At 43.5% G+C, this 20,732-nt stretch overlaps 1 long non-coding RNA gene across 1 annotated transcript; it reads left to right on the forward strand.

Annotated features, from left to right (window-relative positions):
- Positions 1–4,958: 4,958 nt before the first annotated feature.
- Positions 4,959–6,702, forward strand: LOC307039266. The gene is made up of 3 exons (XR_013808189.1): positions 4,959–5,245; positions 5,478–5,660; positions 6,173–6,702. It is a non-coding gene; the product is annotated as an uncharacterized lncRNA (long non-coding RNA).
- The last annotated feature ends 14,030 nt before the right edge of the window (positions 6,703–20,732 follow it).

A 20,732-nucleotide genomic window follows, 5' to 3' on the forward strand; every position in this document is an offset into this window, starting at 1 on the left:
TAGCGCGTGCGCGTATTCGATATTTTCCAATCACTGCGTGCAGACCGCCCCCTCCCCGCCCAACTCCCTTCTGTAGCATCTATATTCTTCCCTGCGTTCCTCCTCCCTTAGTTTTTCTTACACAGATATATATTTCTATATATCTGTATTTCTATCCATCCATCCATCTATCTATCTATCACTTCTATTTTTACTTCTCTCTTTCTTTTACTTTTCTTTCTCACCTGCCTGAGCACACTGTCTTCTAGGCTTCATATTACAGGGTGAAACTCAGAAATCAGCAGCTGTCTTTATAAACGGTTAGCCATGTAAGCTGAGTGCACATGTTCACCCTGAAGATGTGTTCCGCCAGTCAACATCATCACCATCATCATCATCATCATCATCATCATCATCATCATCATCATCATCATCATCATCATCATCATCATCATCATCATCATCATCATTATTATCATCATTATCGTCATCATTGAAGCAGAAGACTGCCTGAAAACGAAGTAGTTCAACTCTTCTGCAACCAGCAAGAAGAGATTCCATTCTCCAGGGAGTGTAAAACCTCCGGTAGCATATGTATGATCTCTAAAGTTTTCAGAGGGATTTAATTAAAGCTGCAAACAAACCCAAACAGACATGGTTAAGGCATAACAGTTTGAAAAAAACACACCAAAATATCAGGAAACATTTAGCATCTTAGCGTGTCAGCGATGAAAGACACCACAGGGAGGTGCAGCAATGCAGAAAGTGTGCCAAATGAGCACCACAGGGAACACAACCAACAGGGAGGCACACACAGAGCAGGTACTTTTTAAAGGAGTATTCCAGTGAATAAGTATGACACAAAGATAGTGTTCAAATCTGATGCAGCACAGGGGGAGATATCTTGCCCATCTCATTGAAAACGCTTTACTTCCACGCCTTGAATTAACTTGACAGCATCTTTTATTAGCTTGTAGCCGTGTTTTTCAAATTCTACACCAGTTGGAATTTGTAGTATCAAAGCCTGAGCAGAGTCTTTTTAAGTGTACAACTGAGTTATTTTCTAAGTGTTAAAAAAGCTCTCCGCAGTGATACAATCAATAGTGAAGCTGCGTGCATGTGATGAACAGGTCCTCGCTCATCCACGTGCGCTGCTGCCGGAAGCTGGTTGACGCTGTGGTGCACTTCCGTAACTGTGGGAGACGGAGGAAACTAAATAACTTGATTTGCATGGAGTGTGATGCACTGGAAATGACATAGTGCTATTCTTGCACTATACTTCCTGTGTGCATTCACATGGAGTGATTAGTGCACAAACTCAAGAGTTTTGAATAAAAATATTTATATAAAATTGAAAAACCATTAAAAGCCTATCAGAAGAGGTTTATCCTCTTCCAGTAAACGATAATACTTTAATGGTCAGATCAAGTCTGAAATGTGACTTGCATCACAGCAGCTCCATGTGTAAAATCAACATAGACACATATCAAGACACAATACATGAAAAACAAACAACAAACATTTAACATAACGGCACAATCACTGAGAGAAAACATGCTCAAAGAGCCTTCAGCATGCATTTGATCTGGGATTTAGCTCTGTATTTACTGTGAGGATTGACTGATGCACAAAGTGCTTCTGTCTGACTTTATTGAATCTCCGATTAGATGGTAGCAGTTCATATAAACATTAAAAATGTGCATTGATTTGGAGTCAAAAGGGCCCATAGCATGGAAGTGTTGAAAAGAAATAAGACTTTCCATAAATAATTTTCATAACAATGTATAAATAAAATACAAAAAGGCATTAAAATCCCAGAAAAATATATATGTGTCTTTCTCGTCCAGTAAATATTACAATTTTGCGTTGAATTGGAGATAAAGGGTCACGTAACATGGTAGCTACTTAAAAACATGTTGAATTTACATAAAAAAACTGCTGAACTTACAATATTCATATATATTAGAAACAACAAGTCCTCCAACTCATATGACCAAATGGGCCGATTGTTCCGGCCCTTATTACGAACAAATATGTCGTTTGTTCAAGCGATTAATACGTCCTATAATTACGTTTTAAAGTTTTCGCCCTCTAGTGCTCCCGTTGAATGCAAACGTTACAGATGGTCGTTTATTCACAAATAACCCTCTCTGTAAAATCCTAAATTGTAGGATAGTTTGGCCATTAAAACGCTTTTTGATTAGATTTCTAGCGAGAAGTGTATATTGCACTTTTAGAATCCACGTCCAGTCGATATGTAGGATATATAGTTTGATAGATATTACGAAGATGATTTGAGGTATGCGGCAGCCTCCATGTAAAGTTACGGGTTGAAAACAGTATTTCCGGTCTCAACGTTTTCACAATAAAACCAATGATCAAATGATTTAACAGTGATATCTGCAGTACTCATAAACTAAAAAACATCAGTTTATCCTTTTTTTATCCATTTATTGGTTTAAATTGTGTACAATGCTTTTGTGTTTTTCCCATAGGTTTTTCTTTTTCGATTCTGAGAGACACCTTTCTTTTTTCAGAGGTTTTGATAGGCTAAAACATTGATGTTTGAGCCGCAATGCATGTCGGGATATGGTGTTTATATGATATGAAATCGGAAAAGCATTTTTTTTTTAAATAAAATAATACTTTATTCCGAGTGTTCTTGCTTCTCTCTTTGGAATTCATCACATAACGGCATTGTAATACACGGTTCGGCTGCATTAAATATTACATATCTGCCATAGATATTTATTTAAAGAGCCCTGATCAGAAGACCTTTTGACAAACATTAAGAAATGCCGCCAAAACTGAATACGTGACGTGGATCATAAATATATTAGCAATTAAACAACATCTTCCATTTATTTTCACACAATACGTCTCCTTGCAGTATCAACACTAATTCGGCTGACTTTTATATTTGATCCAATTGGTAGATAGGTTATATTTACACCATAACGGTGCAAAGCCGATAGAAAGGGATTTTTTTTTGTAGTTTTTAAAGATGTTATTTACTACCTTTCCAACTCCTCATGGAGTTGACTGTTACAGGTCTATACAGGTTCATGGTACAATGCATAAGCTTCAAATCGAGAGACTGAAACTGTATTTTCCGTTACCGTTCTGTTTTAATTTCACAATAAAGTTAATAGTCTTATTATGCTTGATATTATTATGTTTTATTAACTACACCACTGGTTTTTTAACCCGCGCCGCCTAGTGGTTAAAGCACGTTATTGAATTGTGTTGTTGAATACGTTTTATTTGATGAAAACATTTAAATATTATGAGTAGCCTACATACAAAATTGGGGGAAAGTAGATGGCATGATAGAAATATAGAATAGAAAATATCAAGAAGATACTGTAGTGATCTCTACAATAAAACAGTTTAGTGCAGGACGTCCAAAGATATTAACAGGAGGATGTGCAAAACAGACAACCTAATAAGGCTTTATTTAAACATAAAAGAATACTTTAAGTTAAGGTCTTCTTTTGAATAAGAAAAAAACGTTGGGGTTATCCACAGATAAATATGAAGTCTGACAAAGTACTTAACGTCTAATATATTGCATAGTTTATTTTGGCACTTGACAATCACCTTCCCTGAATTTGACTCAGGTGTAACTAAAGTCTGATTTAAGGGTTGTTTATATTTCACATCATTAATCAGAATCCGCAAAGTAACTAAAATAAATGCTGTGGAGTAAAAATACCAGGTTAACCTCTGAATTGTAGTGGAGTAGAACAAAGTACTATGCTGCTGTAACAAAAACATTTCCCAACTTGGGATCAATAAAGTATATCTCATCTTATCTTATCTTAAGATGATCAATGGCTACTGCCATATTTGCAAAATTTGCCTCTGAACCTTGACAAGTGCATGTTTCAGGCTTATCAATGAACAACAGGAGGGGTCACAGACATAAGACCAGCTGTTAAATAAAGCTCTTTCGACCTTATGTGTCATGTGGGTATATTAATCAACCCATTTATTAATGATATGTTTTAAATTTGATAACACCACTGTGTTTCGTATCCCCTAAACCTCCAGGGTGTACACAGTTTAATACTGGCAACTTCTAATTATGGGAAATAAGAAAAAGTCTTATAAAGAGACGTGCCATAGAACATGTTGCGAAACACACAATAGTCAGCATATGTAGTTCTGGGGAAGGGCTGGACCCGTCCAATTCCAGTTTTGGAAAGTCTGCCGTGGTTCCATTCCATTTCATTGAGCTGTGACGCTCAGCATAACCTTGTTGCACTGCCACTCCAACATCCAATCACAGGGCTTGATGACTAATCACAGGGTTTGTAAAGCAAGGCGGATGTTGTAGTCCCAAACGATAGCTGGGGATTCTGGGTAGTGTAGTGTCTTCGGAAACTGTAGTGTCTAAACTCCTAAAAAACGATTTGTTTCTCTGAATCGAAGGTTAAAAACACAAAAGCATTGTACACAATTTAAACCAATCAATATTGTGTAATCAACAAGGATAAACTGATGAAATCATTTGACAGTGAGGGGAGTATATCCGGTTTTATTATGAAAACTTCGAGACCGGAAAAACAGTTTTCACCCACGCTAACTTTACATGGAAGCTGCCGCATATACACGTTATCCTGGCGAGACCTCAAATTATCTTCGTAATATCTATCAAACTATAGATCCTACACATCGACTGGACGTGGATTCTAAGGGTACAATATACACTTCTCGCTAGAAATCTAATCAAAAAGCATTTTAATGGCCAAACTATTCTAAAATTTAGGATTTTCTAGAGAGGGTTATTTGCAGAGGTGGGAGTAAAGGCCCTGACACACCAGGCCGATTTTGGACGTTTTCGTTAGTCGGAAGCGTGTCCTGTCGCCCAAACTGAATTTGGTGTGTCCCGCACCGTCGGCCATGACACGCCTTATTTGGACTGCCTGACCCGATGCATGGTCAATTCAACATGTTGAATCGGCCATGCCTCGGGTCAGGCAGTCGGACCAAGCAATCACTCTGATTGGCTGTTCAGCTAGCGAATCATCATCAGAAGTGAAACGGAAGTGAGGGATGTAAACAAACGATTTAAGAAGGCACACACAGACTGCTATTCATTTTCATCTCATCATGGCGATCTGGAATGACGGAAACGAAGACCTGTTCATCACCTTGATCCAGGAGAGGCCAGCTCTGTACGACATCACAGAGAAAAGGTACTCGAACCGTGTAGTGAAAACCGGACTCTGGCGAGAGATTGAACCGCAACTTGGTTTTTCGGGTAAGATTATCTTTTTCATCAATTGAGCTCTTTAGCAGATACTGTTGGCTTTTTATTGTTTGCCAGCGTACAGTGACGTTAACGTGAAATGTAATTTTGTTATTTCAACCTTGTGTTTTGTTGTTATCTTGTTGCTAGCTGTTGCTAGCTGTGCAGTTTGGCACTGCATATAGATATGAATTGGACATGCTAACTAGCCACAATGCTTACATCGTTTATTTGTGTGCTTCAGAGAAAGAGCTGAGGAACAAGTGGGATTCTCTGTGAACCCAGTACACCCGGTACAGGGAAACTTGCCCCTTCAGGTAGTTGTGGAGCACAAAGGACTGGCAGACAGCAGTGGATCCTGACCAGGCTGCAGTTTTTAGAGCCCTACACAAGAAGGAAGGAGAGTACTTCGAACCTCACCATCACGGTAACTATTTTATTTGTTGAGTACAAATAAGTGTTTCTTGCTTCTTTCATTTTCAAAAACATTATTTTCATTCATTTGGTGGTTACAGTGTTAAATATAACAATAACAGAATAATATATATACTATTGTATTATAATTATTGATGTGCTCATCACCTTAATGTTGCAGCTGGTAAAGGAGGAGCTAATTTAAATGACATGATATACTGCTGGGTAGCTTATGAAATTCACCATGGGATCAATAACGCTTTTATCTTAACCTATAATAATACATGATAAAATATGTCTTGATTATATTTTGTAGTGTTCTGAATCTTCTAGAAGTATGTCTTTAGCATCTGAATAGAGCCATCACAATGTGTCTACAATGTACCTCACATACTTGACCACACCCCGAACTAATGGCACACACATTTCAGGGTATTGTTTTGTTATGAATGCTTAGTAAACAGTTTTAAGAAGCCATGGTATTAAATCCAACTAACTGTGAATTTATTTTAAAAAAAATGTAAGGAACGTCCGGTGGCTGCTGAATCAACTCCCGGTGGCACCAGCAGTGAAACCTCGACCAGCACCACTGAGGAGTCCTTCCACTTTGATGCTGAGCCCTGCACTCCCCTGGCAGAATCCACCATCTGCACCACACCGGCACCGCTCGGAGAGAGGCCAAGCACACTCAGCACTCGAAGGCCTCCGGCGAAGCGCAGGATGATGCAGGATTTGCAGGAGTCCGCCGTTGAGGCGTCAAAAACATTGCTGGAGGAGATCAAAATAAGACTGGCACAGTTGGCCCCGAGTGGACTTGATGATGATATCGCAGCCCAATCTAAAGTGTTTGAGCACAGACTGTGGCTGTTGCCACCACATCAGATGCGACGCTTCCTGAATCAGGTTCAAAATAGCTTCTTCGATTGCTTAAAGGAAAATGAAACCTCAAGTCATTTCACTTGCCCTGTTTTTTTGTACATAAAGGTCACTCATTCTTAAAGATGTGGCCCAAAACTTTTTTGCAGACAGTTGTGCCAATAAAAATGTTTATTGTATTGTATTTTTATTGAATTTTTGTATTATTATTGTTTATTTGGATAATAAACCACTTTTTACCAACACTGCAAAATGCAAAACTTTATTTCGTACCTTCATACATTCATACCTCCATACATTCAATTTAGCAAGAAGTGGCCATTATTCAGATGGGTGTTTCTGCAGGGTAGGCAATGCAAAACTTTATTTCGTACCTTCATACTACAGCCATTACATAACACAACATATAATTATTTATTTCTGCTTCAGAGAGCTGAAGTGGAGGAGCGGATTTAAATTACATTATATGAAATTCACCATGGGATCAATAACATTTTATCTTAACCTATAATAATACATGATAAAATATGTCTTGATTATATTTTGTAGTGTTCTGAATCTTCAAAGTTAACTGAAGTTATCAAATAAATGTAGCGCGGTATAAAGTTCACTGAATGGGAGTGGAGCAGTAATGTAAAGTTGCAGGATTAGTCTCAAGTACCTCAACATTGTCCTTAAGTAGTGTCTAAATAAATGAGATACTGTCTACCGCTGTTCATTGTTCAAGATTGAAATGCGCAAGCCGGGTTTCTGCCCCTCCATTCACATGTAGCCTTTCATACGTGATGGTTTCTTCATTCTCAAACTGTTGTGGAGCAGAACTATAAAGTTGCAGGATTAGTCTCAAGTACCTCAATATAATTATAGTATGTCTGCACTTATGTGCTCATTTCATCATTCATGTATTTTATATTCTACTAAAACTGAATCAAACCATAAACAAGGTATATATATATATATATATATATATATATTTATAAAACGGACAAGTCAAATCAAGCAATCTGATTGGTTCTTAGCCGTGATATACTGAGCGTATACCACGGGTAGAATTGTAAGTTACTTTTCACAACAAGTCAGTATCCCTCCGCGTCTGAGAAAAATACTGGAACAAGAAAGCAGCGGAGAAGCAACGGGGCAGAAGCCCTCCTTTTTGACGCAGCGGTCCAGACATAGACATCAAACGCCAAAACATATTCAGTGGGCAGTTCCTTTGGCATTAGGGCAGGGATATCTAGATACTTTTGAAGGTTTAACATAGTGAATTGTGCTACTTTTAAAGCAAGCAACGATGTCTTCAAATCTGTAATCAAAGAGGTCCGCAAAAACGCTATCGACCAATCAGATTGCTTGATTTGACTTGTCAGTTTTATAAATATATTAAAATTTCTTCCGTTACGAAACAAATTTACAAAGCATAAAATGGAAACATTTGAGATCAACTTCGACCTCCGGGAGGGTCTTACTATAGTATTGAGGAGTGGATTGACAAGTGCCGATCTCCAGAAAAAAAGCACCTAAACTACGACATGCAGAGCTACGTGAAGAGCAGGTAGACCAACTGGAAAAGTACCACCATTCAAAGGCTTTCTGATGCGGGTCTTGAAACAAAGCAGAGAAATTATGACCGTTAGTGGCCACAGGTGCGAAAGCTCTCTCCAGAGCTACTGGAAGCCCAATCTCGGGGACCTGAGAAAGTGGAGCAATATTCTCGCCACGCCAAGCAACAGCCTCGAACAACCTCAACCTATACAAGTGACCACGTAAGCCATGCTACTGATGCTGGACAGTTTTTCAGTGGATGCACAATAAACAGCAACATACACATTAATGTGAATAAACAGCCAAATAATGGATCAACGCTCTCTGTCTAATATCTTCGCTTGCTGTTAGTGTTGTTGCATAGCAACCACCTTGCACTATGTTTTGTGCAGAAGGCAACGGAGGGACTATTTTATTTTGAACATCATTATTTACTAATACAAACTATTTAAATTAGAGTGTGTATTTTTCTTTCATATTGCCACACTTGGTAACCGTTTTATAAAAGCAATAGCTAACTTCAGGCCGTGATATATGCTCATTATATCACAGCTAAGGGGGTTGTCGACCCTCCGCTTCGCGTCGGGCCGAACCACGCCCCTTAGCTGTGATATAATGAGCATATACCACGGCCTGTCGTAATCTATTGCTTAAATATATAATATATATCTGCATTATTTTATCCCACTTTATGCTTTGCTCTTGCTGCTTATTTTACACTGATTTTATATCTTATTTCTTACTGATGTAAAGCACTTTGAACTGCAATCCCCTGTATGAAAGGTGCGATACAAATAAAGTTATTATTATTCAGATGGATGTTTCTGCCCCTCTGTTCATTCTCCCATTATCCTCCTCAATCTGCCTAGAAGTATTTTAATGTTGTAGCTGTTACTATAACCAATACTAATGCTAGGGCTGCAACTGACAGTTATGTAGGCACATTGTTATTGTTTCTTATCGCTAACCCCTCTTATGGCTGATAGCTCCAGTGCCGCACGAAACATGTTTTCGATGGACGAGAAGGAAAATGGAACGCACACGCTATTAGTTGTTTGTTTATATCATGCAGTCTGTTCTTCTTCTCTGTCTTCCGGTTGTTGCCTCTTTTGAATGACCAATACACACTACCGCCGCCTGCTGGTAAGGAGAGTTATTGCCACTCATGCACTGAAGTCTTTGCGGTGTGTTCCGGTGCGACACATGGCCAAGACGCAGGAGAACACGGCGAAGCAACAGTCGGCTTGGTGTGTCAGGGCCTTAAGTCCTACATGTGCAAGTCATGACCAAGTCTCAAGTCTTGACCTACAAGTATCAAACAAGTCCCAAGTCACTGTGGTGAGAGTCAAGCAAGTCAAGTCATACGAAATTCTGATGAATAAGCCCAGTTTCCGCATTTAAACCAGTTAAAAGACAGTGGTTATGAAAATGGATTCAACCAGTGGCGAACCGTGTCTATCACAACTGGACCTTCTGTAGACACACACACCCCCCCCCCCCCCTCTCCGCGGCATTATAATGTCCGTCTTTTCACCGAATTGTCGTCTTCAAAAGGGTACTCACAACAATTCCGCAACAACTTCATCTTCACCTGTTACACTTGTAATTTCAACGTTAAAAACAACAAAACTGCATGAATTGCTTCGTCGCATTCATCTAGATCCTCTGTCCCGAGCCAGTTAACTAGCGGGCCTTGTAGAGAACCCTGGAACCGAGGGAAACTCTGAAAGAATACGCCCATTGGCTACAAATCAATATATGATTGGTTGATCAAACTGTCAGTCCAAACGTACGCTCTCATTCAGTGCAACAGCAAGGGCATTCGATCAAGGATGTAGAATACCTTGGTTGAAGGATATTCTACCCAGAGACCCAGAAACAGATCTAATTGGTTGCTTTCTTTTCTAACACAAAACCACTGAAATGCGTAGTGCATGGTTTGAGAAGGAGAAACAAATCAACGTAATATTACAGATCAACAACACAGATACGATTCTCATTTATTCATTTTATATACATGTTATTTATATAATTAAATCGACTTTTTGTTTGTTTTATCTGAGTGTTCCAGGGTATTCTCTGAATACCTTGAAGGCCCTGACGGTTCGCCACTGGATTCAACCCACACTATGATCTTCATTACATACACAGTTAATCATTTGAAATCTAATTTAGACCGATGACAATCATATTAGATCAATATTAACCCTAGAACTGCAGACAATATAGCAAGGACTCAATCAAAAAGTCTGTTCAAAAAGGCAGAATTCCAGGTAAGAACATCATATATGGCATTTGCCATTACATATATTTAATTTAAATTTCTGTTAACAATAGAACCGCCAACAGCGTCAGCACCTACACTGAACAAAAATATAACACTTTTGTTTTTCTCCCATTTTTCATGAGATGAACTCAAAGATCTAAAACATTTTCTATATACACAAAATAACCATTTCTCTCAAATATTTTTCACAAATCTGAAAAGATCTGTGATAGTGAGCACTTCTCCTATGCCGAGATAATCCATCCCACCTCCCAGGTGTGGCATATCAAGATGCTGATTAGACAGCATGATTATTGCACAGGTGTGCCTTAGGCTGGCCACAATAAAAGGCCACTCTGAAACGTGCAGTTTTGCTTTATTGGGGGGGTCCGAAAACCAGTCAGGTTTAACTCTAACCCTAACCCTAACATGTCACCCACTGACACATTACAAAATGTTTTATTGTTTAACCAGTCAGGTTTAACCCTAACCCTAACCCTAACCCTAACCCTAACCCTAACCCTAACCCTAACATGTCACCCACTGACACATTAAAACATGTTTTAGGGTTTAACCAGTCAGGTTTAATCCTAACCCTAACCCTAACCCTAATATGTCGCCCACTGACACATTAAAAAATGTTTTAGGGTTTAACCCTAACCCTAACCCTAAAATGTCAGTAGATTGAATTGGGTTAATTTTGAAATTGCTTCAGTTTATTACATTACATTACATTACATTTAGCTGACGCTTTTATCCAAAGCGACTTACAATAAGTGCATTCGACCAACTAAATACAAACTTCAAGAAAACAGAATCATATAAGTACATCAGGTTTCATCATCGTCAGTTTATCATCATAGCAGATCAAAAAGTTCAAAGTTCGAATCAAGTTTTGAAAAAATATCTCAATCCAAAAACAAACGCAAATATTTAATTTTAAAAAGTCAAATCCTTTCAAGTCATCTGTCTCAAGCTTAAGTCAAGTCTCAAGTCAATAATACCAAGTCAAAGTCAAGTCAAGTATTTTATCAATGTCAGTCAAGCAAGTCTCAAGTCAAAAAATATGCGACTCGAGTCCATCCATCCATCCATCCATCTTCTCCCGCTTATCCGTGGTCGGTTCGCGGGGGTAGCAGTTCCAGCAGAGAGCCCCAAACTTTCTTTTCCCTGGCCACATCAACCAGCTCTGACTGGGGGATCCCAAGGCACTCCCAGGCCAGCGAAGAGATATAATCCCTCCACCTGGTCCTAGGCCCAGGTGGCATCCTAACTGGGTGCCCGAACCACCTCAACTGGCTCCTTTCGACGAGAAGGAGGACCGGTTCAACTCCGAGTCCCTCCCGGATGACTGAACTTCTCACCTTATCCCTAAGGGAGAAAATGGCCTGGTAGACAGAGAGCTTTGCCTTCTGGCTCAGCTCCCTTTTCGTCACAACGGTGCGGTAAAGCGACTGCATTACCGCTCCCGCTGCTCCGATTCTCCGGCCCATCTCACGCTCCATTGTTCCCTCACTCGAGAACAAGACCCCGAGACACTTTAACTCCTTCACTTGGGGTACTCAAGTTCGACTTGAGTCAAGTCATGTGACTCGAGTCCCCACCTCTGGTTATTTGTGAATAAACGTCCCTCCGGAGCATTTGCAATGAACGGGGCGGGAGCATGTTGTTTCTTAAACGACCACTAGAGCACCTCTAGTACCTCGTGTAAGAAACAACATACACTTTAAAACGTGCCTATGGGTCGTAATAAGGGTATGAACAATCGGCCTGTATGGAATCAGATGTGTGGAATCAGATACTAAGAAAAACACTGCTGGAACGCTAGGAATAACTAAGAAAAACTGGCACTGAAGGGAATGTGGATGCAGACTAAGTAGACAGAGGGAGAGATGATAATTGGGCACAGGTGAGGCTAATTAGAGAAGGGAAGCAGGTGGAGTTCAATCAAGGGCAGGAAAGCTGAGATTGAAATGAGAGAAACAACAATGAAAACAGGAACAATAACAAAAACATCAACATGCTGGCTAGGCCCTTACAGTACCCCCCCCCCCCCCCCCCCCTCTAGGGATGGCACCTGACGTCCCAGGTGTAACATCCCGTCATGTCTGCTAAATTATTCATGTCATGTTAATCAGGTTTCATGTTATTGTTTCACGTTTAGTTCATAGCCCAGGTTAGATTTAAGGTTAGTCAAGTCTTTTTGTTCACCTGTCTAGTCCTGTCATTGCACTTTATTTTGTACTTACCTGTTGTCTCTCATTTCAGGTCCCCTTACTTCCTCCCTTTGTGTGTTTTCCCACCATCGTCAGCGTCTGCCCCGCCCCTGATTGTTTCGACCTGTTCCCACTTACCTCATGTATAAATAGTCCTGTCTCCCTATGTCCTGTGCCAGTTTGTCTTGTGCCTTGTGCCATTAAGAGAGCCAGCTTGTCACGCCTAGAGATTTTGTACTTTGTGATCATAGTCAAGTTTATTTAGTTTGTAGTCTGTTTTGCTACGTTTTGCCTCTCAGGACTGATTTTTTGTTTGAACTTTATACTTATCCAAAGTAAAGGCCTTTTGAACAACAAACTTTCTTTTGAGTCGTGGGTTTGAGTCCAAGTGTCTGTCAAGGTTCTTAACAGAACGAACTGGCCAAAAAATGGACTCAGCCGACTCCGGTCCCTTCAAGGCCGATGTGTTAGCTCAGAAAGCTAAGCTAACCCTCCATGCTGAACAGCTGTCTTCCATCAACCAAGGAATGATGGGCCTCACTGATCGGCAGTTTGAATTCCAATCAGCTGTAACCAACCAGGTAAATCACCTGGCTCTTCAAATGCAGCAAGTTCTCTCACACCTCAAAGCCGGTTCCTCTGCACCTACTCCAGCAATGCCAGGTCCACCGTCTATTGCTGTTGTTTCGGATCAAACCACCCCACCTGGATCGACGCTTCGTCTGGCTCCTCCGGAGAGGTTTTCCGGGGACTCTGGGAACTGTCGACCCTTTCTGGTACAGAGTGAACTACATTTTGCTCATAACCCTGCTGCCTTTATTTCGGACCAAGCTAGAGTAGCTTTCATGTTGTCCCACATGTCTGGTAGAGCCGCTGCTTGGGCTACAGCCGAGTGGTCAAGAAACTCGCCCATATGTCAGTCACTAAACATGTTTACCCAGACCCTAAGCTGTGTGTTTGATCACTCATCACCTTCCAGAGAAGCCTCACGAGTCATTATGCAGATCAAACAGGTACAACAGAGAGTGACAGACTATGCAATAGACTTTCGTACCCTAGCAGCAGACAGTGGGTGGAACAACCCTGCTTTAATTGATGCCTCCATGAATGGTCTAAAAGACTCTATAAAGGACCAGTTAGCACCCCTTGAACTACCCACAGATCTTGATTCCATCATTGCCATGTCAATTCGCATTGATAACAGGCTTCATGAAAGGCAGGAGGAGAGAATCAGAACCAGTGCACGACCTCCGAGCCACATGGGGCGCTCACCTGCCTTTCGACACCCATGGAGCTCCAGTCCACCTTCCTCAGCCTCGCCCAAGGAACCAGCGTCCTCTGCTGCACCGGAGGAACCCATGCAGCTGGGCAGAGCCAAGGTCTCTCCAGAAGAAAGACGGCGCCGAGTCCAACAAGGAAGCTGCTACTACTGTGGGCATCAGGGTCACGTGGTGTCTTCTTGCCCAGTAAAAGGAGAGGCTCATTGGCACGACGGAGGGCGCTGGTGAGACAATTCTCTGAAACTGATTTCCCTCCACGCTCATTGACCATGGTAAATATTCAAGTGCTTGACCAAGACATTACTGTGGGGGCATTAGTCGATTCAGGTGCAGACGAAAGTCGGATGGACAGGAGTTTGGCAAAAAGACTATGCATCAAGACTGTTCCGTTGACTTCCCCTGTTACTGCCAGTGCCTTAGATGGCAAGTTATTATTTAAAATAACCCATGTATCTGAACCTGTCCAAATAACGATTGACAATACACACATAGAGGAAACGAAATTCAATTTATTTGACTCTGCACTACACCCCCATGATTTTGGGTTATCCATGGCTGATCCAACATAATCCGATCATTGACTGGCGATCAGGGAGGGTTAAGGACTGGGGCCCAGGCTGTAGGCTGACCTGTTCAGACCTTCCTAGGTTCTCCACAGAACCTGAAAAGGAACAAGACAAACACACTCATAAGCCTGACTCCATTTCAGATTATCCCGACCTGACTAAAGTGCCCTTGTGTTATCAGGACTTAAAGGAAGCTTTTAACAAAACTAGGGCTACCTCCCCACCGACCGTATGACTGTCCCATTAACCTGTTGCCTGGTTCTCAGATCCCTAAAAGGAGACTTTACTCTCTCTCTGCACTGGAAAGGGAGGCTATGAAGTCCTATATTGACTCCTCTCTAAAGACTGGACTCATCAGACCATCCTCCTCCCCAGCGGCCGCTGGGTTTTTATTTGTCGATAAGGAAGATGGTTCCCTCCGTCCATGCATTGACTATAGTCCCCTTAATGAAATAACAGTTAAATAGATACCCACTCCCTCTCATGTCTTCAGCCTTTTAACTTTTGCAGGATGCAAAACTCTTCACCAAACTGGACTTGAGAAACGCTTACCATCTCATTAGGATACGAGAGGGGGATGAGTGGAAGACCAGTTTTAACACTCCCAGTGGTCACTACGAGTACCTAGTCATGCCATTTGGATTATGCAATGCTCCGGCGGTTTTTCAGTCATTTGTCAACGATGTGCAGAGGGATTTTCTCAACAAGTTTGTATTCATTTATCTCGATGACATCTTGATCTTCTCACCCGATGAGGAGACCCACACCCATCATGTCCGCCAGGTACTGCAAAGCCTGATGGAGAATCAACTCTACTGCAAAGTTGAAAAGTGTGAGTTTTACGTTAAGACCGTCTCCTTCCTGGGGTACATCATCTCGGCCAACCAAATCCAGATGGATCCAGAGAAGGTCAGTGCAGTGGCCAACTGGCCATCTCCCACCAACAGGAAAAAAGTGCAACAATTTTTAGGCTTTGCAAACCTTTACAGGAGGTTGATAAGAAACTTTAGTGGCATTGCAGCACCTTTACACGCTTTAACCTCTCCCCATGTCATGTTTGAGTGGAATATACAGGCGGATGAAGCTTTCCAGAAGCTCAAGAAACTGTTCACGACTGCCCCAATCCTCACCGTGGCCGACCCACAGAGACAATTCATCGTGGAGGTGGATGCCTCCAACGATGGCATTGGGGCGGTGCTGTCCCAAAGATCTGTCCAGGACAACAAGCTACACCCATGTGCGTTCCTTTCACGTAAGTTGACACCTGCAGAAAGGAACTATGATGTGGGGAACAAGGAGCTTTTAGCAGTTAAAACAGCTTTGGAGGAATGGCGTCATTGGTTGGAGGGGGCTGAGCAACCATTTCTACTTTGGACTGACCATAAGAACCGGGAATACATCAAGAAGTCCAAAAGACTGAACTCACGCCAGGCTAGATGGTCATTGTTTTTTAATCGGTTTCATTTTGTATTGTCATACAGACCAGGCACACAGAAGGTTAAACCTGATGTATTGTCACGTTTGTACGATCCTGAACCTGTTGCCAAAGAGCCCGAGAGCATCCTTCCACCTAACCGTGTGGTTGGAGCAGTTTCATGGCAAATAGAATCAGTGGTGAAGCAGGCAAATGGTGAGACCCCGGCACCTAGTGGTTGCCCACGAAATAGGTTGTTTGTCCCTGTTTCCGTTCGATCACAGATAATACACTTGGCTCACACGTCTATGCTCATCTGTCATCCTGGAGTGAAACGCACAACCTTTATGATCCAGCAACATTTCTGGTGGCCGGCTATGAGGAAGCAGGTGGCAGAATATGTTGCGGCCTGCACTATCTGTGCCAGGAACAAGACCTCCACTGAAGCACAGATGGGGTTGCTGCAGCCACTTCCTGTTCCTCATCGGCCATGGTCCCACATCTCGATGGACTTTGTCACTGGACTACCGATATCAGAAGGTAACACCACCGTCTTGACGGTGGTGGACAGATTTAGATCTTCCGCATTCATGGTTTTCCCAGGGACATTGTGTCAGACCGGGGCCCACAGTTCATTTTCCCGTTTCTGGAAGGAGTTCTGCTATCTCCTTGGAGCCACCGTGAGTCTTTCCTCAGGATATCACCCCCAGTCGAATGGCCAGTCAGAGCGCATCAACCAGGAACTAGAGACCTGTTTGCGCTGCCTGGTCTCCTAGAACCAGGCCTCCTGGAGCAAGCACCTGATGTGGGTGGAGTACTCCCACAACACGCTGCCCACTTCCGCAACAGGACTCACACCGTTCCAGTGTGTGCACGGCTACCAACCACCTCTGTTCCCTGCCAATGAGGCCGAGGTCACAGTCCCATCAGCTCACGCTATGGTCCGTCGGTTCCACCGGATCTGGGCCGGTGCTCGTCGGGCTCTCTTGCGCAGTGCCAGCCGGATGAAGGAGGTTTTGGATCGACGCCGGAGACCTGCTCCACCGTATCGGCCTGGACAAAGAGTTTGGCTAGCTACCAAGAATTTACCCCTCCACGTCATGTCGAGAAAGCTAGCTCCAAGGTTTGTTGGTCCATTCCCGATATCTAAGGTGATAAACGAGGTGTCTGTGCAGTTACGTCTACCCAGGTCATTAAAGGTCCATCCAACGTTTCATGTCGGCAAGATCAAGCCGGTCAGGGAGAGCTCATTGGTGCCCACCTCTAAACCCCCTCCACCCCCCCAGATGGTAGAAGGAGGTCCCATCTACGCCATAAAGAGACTGCTGGCAGTTCCAAAGCAATGGCGAGGAAGACAGTTCCTTGTGGACTGGGATGGGTACGGTCCAGAGGAGAGATCATGGATCCCAGTGAGTTTCATTGTTGATCCGGCCATGATTAATGATTTTGATCGGGATCACCCAGAAGTTCCTGGGATGTCAGGAGCTGTCCCTAGAGGGGGGGGGATACTATAACATCCCGTCATGTCTGCTAAATTATTCATGTCATGTTAATCAGGTTCATGTTATTGTTTCACGTTTAGTTCATAGCCCAGGTTAGATTTATGTTTAGTCAAGTCTTTTTGTTCACCTGTCTAGTCCTGTCATTGCACTTCCTGTTTTATTTTGTACTTACCTCTTGTCTCTCATTTCAGGTCCCCTTACTTCCTCCCTTTGTGTGTTTTCCCGCCATCGTCAGCGTCTGCCCCGCCCCTGATTGTTTCGACCTGTTCCCACTTACCTCATGTATAAATAGTCCTGTCTCCCTTTGTCCTGTTCCAGTTCGTCTTGTGCCTTGTGCCATTAAGAGAGCCAGCTTGTCACACCTAGAGATTTGGTACTTTGTGATCATAGTCAAGTTTATTTAGTTTTTAGTCTGCTTTGCTACATTTTGCCTCTCAAGAGTGATTTTTTGTTTGAACTTTATACTTATCCAAAGTAAAGACCTTTTGAACAACAAACTTTCTTTTGAGTCATGCGTTTGAGTCCAAGTGTCTGTCAAGGTTCTTAACACCAGGTAGTTCAGGATGTTGGCGTTGAAAGTCTTGGATGAGGTCCTTACTGACATTACTGGTGGAGACCCATGACCTCTCCTCAGGACCGTAGCCCTCCCAGTCAACCAGGTACTGACGTCCCCGGCTTCTAGGTCGAACTAACTGCCAAGAGGCGTTTCACAGTATATACAGGTCCACCATCAATAAACCGGGGGGTGGAGGAGGTCTGGAGGTGGGAACCAGTGGACTCACTTTAACCGGTTTGATGCGTGACACATGAAATGTAGGATAGGCCCTCAAGGATTGAGGTAGTCGAAGCCGCACTGCCACAGGATTGATGACCTTGGATACCGGGAAGGGACCCACAAAACGAGGAGCCAGTTTGCGAGACTCCACTCGAAGGGGCAGGTCTCGAGTAGAGAGCCACACATTTTGTCCAGGTTGGTAGGCAGGAGCAGAGATACGTCGGCGATCGGCCATCCTTTTATAATGGGCTGAACTCCGTAGTAAGACCTGGCGGGCCCGGCTCCAGGTGCGATGACATTGGCGAATGAGGGCATGGGCAGATGGAACACTGACCTCCTTCTCCAGGTCGGGGAACAACGGCGGTTGGTATCCATAGGCACACTGAAAAGGTGAGAGACCAGTAGCAGAACTAGGCAAAGTGTTGTGTGCATACTCCACCCAAATAAGATGCGTGCTCCACGTGGCACCAAGCTCCTGATTCAGCCGCTCCGTCTGGCCGTTAGACTGCGGATGATATCCAGAAGAGAGGCTGACTGTGGCACCGATGAGTGAGCAGAAAGCCTTCCAAAACTGTGAGGTAAACTGTGGGCCCCGGTCTGAAACAACATCCTTAGGGAAACCATGGAGACGGAAAACATGGAACAACACTGCCTCTGCTGTCTCTCTGGCATATGGCAACTTAGGCCACGGGACAAAGTGGGCCATCTTCAAAAATCTATCCACAATTGTCAAAATAGTGGTGTTACCTTGAGACGACGGCAACCCTGTGACGAAGTCCAACGAGATGTCAGACCAGGGGCGATGTGGCACTGGAAGCGGGCGCAGAAGACCAGAAGGGGGCTGACGGGAAGTCTTGTTCCGGGCACAGACTGAACAGGCTGCCACGTACTCCTTGACCGACCTCTCCATGAAGGGCCACCAAAACCGCTGCTTAATGAAGAACAGGGTGCGGCGAACGCAAGGATGGCAGGAAAGGAGGGAAGTATGTGCCCAGTGGATGACCTGTGAGAGAAGAGGGTCAGGAACAAATAACCGGTTCTGTGGGCAACCGTCGGGAACCAAAACATTGGCATTCGCCTGCCTGACCCTCTCTTCAATGTCCCATTCGACTGCCCCCACTACACAAGAGGGGGGAATGATTAGCGAGGGAGTGCGAGGAGCTGGATCGGAATCAAACAGGCGGGATAGAGCATCAGCTTTTGCGTTCTTGGAACTGGGATGGTATGACAGGCTGAAGTTGAATCGGGTAAAGAATAGGGCCCACCTGGCTTGTCTGGAGTTGAGGCGTTTTGCAGATCTGATGTACTGAAGGTTCTTATGATCGGTCCAGACTAGGAAAGGGTGCTCGGTTCCCTCCAGCCAGTGGCGCCACTCCTCCAAAGCCACCTTAATTGCCAACAGCTCCCTGTTATCCACATCATAATTTCTCTCGGCTGGGGAAAGTTTCCGAGACAGGAAAACACAGGGGTGGAGCTTGTTGTCTTTCTTCGACCTTTGAGAGATGACTGCCTCAATGCCCACATCTGAAGCGTCAACCTCGACAACAAACTGCTGAAGTGGGTCAGGAAGCGTGAGAATAGGGGCCGAAGTGAAGCTCCTCTTAAGCCTCCGGAAAGCCTGTTCTGCTAGGTGGGACCACTGGAACTTCACCTTGGGGGAGGTTAAAGCATGCAGTGGGGCAGCCACAGAACTAAAGTTTCTGATGAAACGTCTGTAGAAATTGGCAAAGCCCAAAAATCGTTGCATGAGTTTCTGATTGGAAGGTGTAGGCCACTCAGTGACTGCACTGACCTTTGATGGGTCCATCTGAATGCTGTTCTCCGAAATGACAAATCCCAGAAAAAAGACGGTGGAGACGTGGAACTCGCACTTATCTGCCTTCACAAAGACTAGATCATCCAAGAGACGCTGCAACACCTGGCGGACATGTTGAATGTGGGTCGTCTCGTCCGGAGAAAAGATGAGAATGTCGTCGAGGTAGACAAAAACAAACTGGTTGAGCATGTCACGGAGAACATCATTAACCAGAGCCTGGAAAACAGCTGTAGCATTGGTTAACCCAAATGGCATAACGAGGTATTCGTAATGGCCACAAGGGGTGTTGAAAGCAGTCTTCCATTCATCCCCCTCCCTTATCCTTACCAAATGATAAGCATTTTGAAGATCAAGTTTAGTAAAAATATTTGCATCCTGTAATAGTTCAAATGCTGAAGAGATAAGAGGAAGGGGGTAACTGTTTTTTATGGTGATGTAATTTCGGCCTCTGTAGTCGACACATGGACGAAGAGTCTTATCCTCCTTGTCGACGAAGAAGAAGCCTGCTCCAGCCGGAGAGGAGGAAGGCCGAATTATCCCGGCAGCAAGGGAGGAGTCAATGTATCTCTTCCTTGTTTCCCTTTCGGGGCCAGACAGGGAGTATAGATGTCCCTTAGAGGGAGAGGTCCCAGGGAACAAGTCAATGGAGCAGTCATAGGGTCAATGGGGAGGCAGGGTGGAAGCACGAGTCTTATTGAAAACCTCTTTCAGGTCCCGGTAACAGGTGGGCACCCTGCTAAGATCCGGAAAATCCGAGTCTGCTGCAGCTTGGAGAGGGGTAGAGACAGCAGTAGTCAGGGCAACAGTCGCATGGGTGGAGGGCAGAGGTCTC

The sequence above is a fragment of the Notothenia rossii genome (assembly GCF_949606895.1).
Source record: "Notothenia rossii genome assembly, chromosome: 5".
Lineage (NCBI taxonomy): Eukaryota > Metazoa > Chordata > Actinopteri > Perciformes > Nototheniidae > Notothenia > Notothenia rossii.